The sequence below is a fragment of the Anopheles stephensi genome, chromosome 3 (assembly GCF_013141755.1).
Source record: "Anopheles stephensi strain Indian chromosome 3, UCI_ANSTEP_V1.0, whole genome shotgun sequence".
Classification (NCBI taxonomy): domain Eukaryota; kingdom Metazoa; phylum Arthropoda; class Insecta; order Diptera; family Culicidae; genus Anopheles; species Anopheles stephensi.
Genome location: NC_050203.1, coordinates 67,744,871 through 67,749,841, shown reverse-complemented (window position 1 = coordinate 67,749,841; position 4,971 = coordinate 67,744,871). Strand labels below are relative to the sequence as shown.

The 4,971-nt window shown below is 43.0% G+C and overlaps 1 long non-coding RNA gene across 1 annotated transcript; it reads right to left on the bottom strand.

Moving 5' to 3' along the window:
- Positions 1-3,216: 3,216 nt before the first annotated feature.
- Positions 3,217-3,693, bottom strand: LOC118513219. The gene is made up of 2 exons (XR_004906433.1): positions 3,578-3,693; positions 3,217-3,506 (listed from the first exon to the last, which is right to left on the bottom strand). It is a non-coding gene; the product is annotated as an uncharacterized LOC118513219 (long non-coding RNA).
- Between the last annotated feature and the right edge of the window lie 1,278 nt (positions 3,694-4,971).

The window sequence follows — 4,971 nt, the reverse complement described above, 5'->3', positions numbered from 1 at the left end:
TATAAACCCGGTAGTGCTCCGTAAAATCTGAATCAGCCGCAATGACGTTGGCTTGAGCCCGGTCCTTTGCGGTGACCCTGATCTTGTTCGAGCGCAACCGAAACACGTCGGCAACGCCCGGGTATTTTTTAAACAGCTGTGCCGCGATCGTCCTTACATCGAGCTGTTTTGATCGCGGCATGAAAAAAACAAACGGCTTACCCTCCCATGACGGCGGGTAAGCACGAGCTCGATGCTCCGATAGCGGCTCGCTGTTAAGGGTCAGCGGGGCATTGCTTGCCGGCGGGGCACTGTTCGTGGCCTTCGATGTTGAAGGCCTCTCTTCCAGGGCCACTTTTTTCGTGGCTGGGGCGGCCTTAGGGCGACCTGGCTTGCGTTTGACCTCCCTACAAGGCCCAACATCCCGATCCGACTCGGACTCTTCCTGCTCTACCCCCATGGTAGAGCCGGACACAACGGAAGGTTTGGGAAGAGGGGAAAAAACTCACCGTGGGGAACGATGCACAAATAAACACACACACACACCTACACACACTCACTGGCTACCAACGTCGATCGATGCGACAACGCAGCGATGATACGCTCGCTTATCGCAACGATCTACAGGTGCACACACTCACAACACTAGACACAAACGTCGATCAGGGCTAAGCGCCGCTCGATCGATAGTACAAACTCCGAGCGAAAGTCGGAGAAAGACGTAAACAACGATTAGCACGCTACGCGTAATCTCGTGGGCTACGCAATCGCACTCGAGAGAAATTATCACTATCTGCTTTTAACAAAAAACTCGTAGGAGCGCTTCCAAGCGATAAGCATCCTCTCACTACGGAAGCTGGAGGCAGACTGCTGATTTGTTTTTCTCTATTGTATTTATAATTTTATTTTCCAAATAATGTTAATCACTGTACACCAAAGTCGACATAGTCGACATAAGCCTTCCAGCGATCAGCTTCGATCATGAAGGCGCCTACGAGCTGTGATTAAATGCTGTTGTTGTGCTTTACTTCTACAACGGGCATGCATCATTCAACATTCATAACCAAATACGTTGCGATAAGCCTCAAAGTGAAATTAAAAATATATCACGTACAATTTAAAATTCGAATATCCGTTTGGACAAAATGTTCTTAATTTTCAATGATAATTTTATAAAATATTTTTTCATTTAAACGTTGTTTTTTTATTAATAACCAAACAAAAATAAATGTTTCAGTTTTACAGGTAGAACGTTGCTTCGATAGAAAGAATTTTGGAAAACAAAAACTGCCAACGAGACATAGATCAAATTAATTGCCTCATAGCATTACGCTGCCTTCCTAAACCGATCGGACGTAAATGATACGATTGGAAAATGGGGAAGGTATGCAGCGCCATGCTGATCTGATTATGTGCATATTGGTTTCCGTAAGCGAAAACGTACATTGCCATCATCGTAAACATTTTGCTGCGTTATGCTGTTTCAATGAGCTTATTATGCTGTTTACAGTGCACACCGAGAAAAGCACAGTGGGATAAAATAGTCGTTTGGGAGGAATTTCTTTTAAAGATTTTTTATAATATTTTTTAAATCAAGTTATGTGTCTAACTCAAAATATAAATAAATAAAAAAAATTAAATTAAGTTAAAAAAATCAAAAAGTTTTAACCTCAAATTAAACAAGAAAAGTAAAATACAGTAAAAAATATGTAACGACTTTACGGATTTTTTTTTCTCTCTTTGTTGGCAGAGTGTTCAAAGAGTACCATCATTCTGATGCCATTCGTGTTGCATCCACCGTACTGCATGCATGTGATTGACATAAATCTCTCCTGATGGTGCTCATAAATGTAAAATTGTGATAAGAAAACCTGCCCGAAACCGGTGCAACTATTTTGCATGGTAGAACGACACTCCAAAAGCGAAGAAGCTCCGGAATGCCCATTCAGTTCCGTTGCATTTGTCGCATCTTGTAACCATAACCGGTGGGTTGCTTTACCAAGTCAAAGCGATCAAACGGTTCCGCAAATGGAAGGTACGATCCTCATGGGATCGCTCTCGTGGAAGTGATCTTTCAATCGATCCTGCCCCGAAGACGGTACACGAACCGCGTGGAAAGCTCTTTGGTGCTGTTAAACGGGGTCAACGTGTTCGGACGGTTTAGAGTTGAAGGTTTGCCGACGGTGTAGCACACCGTGGGGTCACAACGATGGCCACATCTGTGTGGAACGTTTTCTTCGTGTTGATGCTTTATTTGCATATTTTATGCAAACGTGTCTGGGACAGAACGAGATTTGCGTGCACAAAAATGAGAAGGTGGAAATATTAAAGTGATGGTTCTAGATTCAAGCGGCACAAGATATAGTTCGTTAAACCAAAACAAAAGAGAAATATTTTAAGTAGTTTAACTTATAGTTCTTTTTATGTTGTGTTTCCTGTGCATCATAAAAATATGTTAAATTTAAACTTCATTGCATGTTAAAATGATTATAACGCCAAGCTTCTGCTAGATACAAGCTTGAAGTACAAGCGTCTGACCTCGATCGTCTTAAAGGATACTACACACACACACACACTGCCAGTCCTCGCGCCCGTAATTGCGATTGTCTTGAACCTGAGCTCAGACTATACTGGCAGCAATGTGTGCCGGAAACCGTGTGCATTATGGGAATGTACTTGTGGTCCTCGGTCAGCCGCCGGGTTTAACGTATCTCGACGTTTGGACACCGTCGCTGCTCACTGGTGGCTACCGCATACGGGAAATCGTAAGATAAGTGGCGCTTCGAGCGTAATGAACACGAGCCAACACACACACCGGCACACATTGTCCCGTCCGAGATTGGCAGCGTTGAAGATTATTTACATAATGGAAGAAAATCTCACCCGAAACCAGATGGGTCGGCCGAAAACGGGAGGGATGCGGTGGGTTTTGTGTTTGCGACGCCAGAAGCTTCCAAAGTTTTGCTGTAGCACGCGTTAGCACTTCTTGTGCATCGTAGAGGGAAGGGTTTCGTGTGTGAGATTAAAGTGAATACCGAACGGAGCGTAGAGTGATTTAATTGGATTCTGTTTTACAGCTGGCAATATCGTTTCTACTCCCCGGTGCAGATCGTGTACAGTGTGCGGAAAATTGAGCGGGTTTCAAACAGTTTCAAAGCATATTGGAAAGTTAAAGGAGCTAAAAGTGTCTAGTGTAATTTTTGGCTTGCGACCATGAGCTTGAATTTATCTCTATAGATTGCTTAAAACTATCTTCAAAAAGGGTTTATTGTGTTATTTCTTAAAATATAATATTCATGCTTCTAATTAAATTTAAAGCAACGATCAATTTCAAATAACTTGTAGGAGATGACACTCATTGTAGTTGTCTCTTGTCCTCTTCTTTTTCTCCACTGGCAAAACGACCTCTTAGGGTCACGCATGCTATTTCTGGCCAGCTAGACTTAATCAATCTTCACTATGGAGGGTACAGTCCAGATGGGATTTGAACCCCGGTCCTGCAGTATGAAGACTGGCAATACTTCTAGCTAAAATGGTACAAGCAAAAATAATCAATTCTCACTTAAATCCAGCATTAATTTCCCCTGGAACTCATTACCATTTGCAGGAAAAATCAACATCCTATTCTAACTTGTTAACCGTACCATTGTGTTCATCTTGCACAACAGTTCTGTGCTGGAGTTAAATCTAATTACTGTACTGCACCCGAGTGGAATTTGTAATGCTTTGATTGATGCATTTGCACCAATGCTAAAACAAAAAGCACGACAAAACAAATAAATCCGCTTAGCAACATGATTCGTAAAGCCATCGAGATAGGAAAAACTGATATCAGCGGGACAATTTTGTGCTGACTGTGCTCCATGGGTCTCTAACCGTTGGGATGAGAGTCAGAAACATGGTGGAACAGGGAGAAAAAAGCATGCAGCGCAAATCGGAACAAGCAGCTCGCGAAAACAATCAGTTGCAGTTTGTTGCATTCAATTTGCAAATAAATATTCCTCCCTTTTGTGATAAATCGACGGATTCTTTTGCTTGCGCGCGCGCGCTCTCTTTCTCTCTCTCTCTCACGCCCGCAACACTGCTTTTACGCTCGGCCGCATTTGGAAGCGAGTCGATCCTGTTTCATGTTTCGATTCCACTGATAATCGCTACGAGTGTCATCAGGCTCAATCGTTGCAATTGTACGTTACGACCCTCTCCCCGGCTAAGAACCCTTTTGCTCCAACCACGCCAGAACGCGAAATCACTTTCGCGAATTGCATTCATCCTTCCGGCATGGCAATATTGCAATAAATTGATGCGCCGGAGTCGGTCGGGCAACGACGACAATGTTGTCTGGTGTTGCCATAGCAGTGATGTTCCCAGCACCCCGGCCAATGGTTCCGATTTCCGTACCGTATCGGGTCGACTTTGTGGCAACGGCGGGGTTTGAAGTGTGCTTTCGTCGTTCGAAGCGGAATTTGAAACGGGGCGTGAATGTTGGATAAAAACCGTGGCTAACGAAAGGCACATGCAGGCGACACTAAGATGCAGGATGCGCTACTACAATGGTCTGAGTGCTTTCAATCGAAGGCTAAGTGGAAAGCTTTGCCGATGGCAAAGTGGGGTTTTTATTTGATGATAATAATAAATCCAATTCCGATGAATAAATTATTTCGCAATGGATCAATGAGACGGGATTTAATACACGAATCGTGGCAAGATTGGTTTCCAAAGGATTTTGTCTATGTTTGAGAAGGTTGTCTGCTGAAATTTTGTGTTTGGTGTAGATGGATTGTTTTTGGGTTTCATTTGATGTATATATTCAGAATAAGCAATCAATATAAGTGTTTCTTGGGAGATGTCAGGAATTGCATTATTCTACGCAAAAATTCAAAGTGTGACATTGTACGAGTAAAGCCTACAGAAAAATTAAGGGACATCAGGATAATTTTGTTGAAGAGTTGTTGAGAACTTTTGACGCATGTAGAAATTGCTCATTTCAATGAA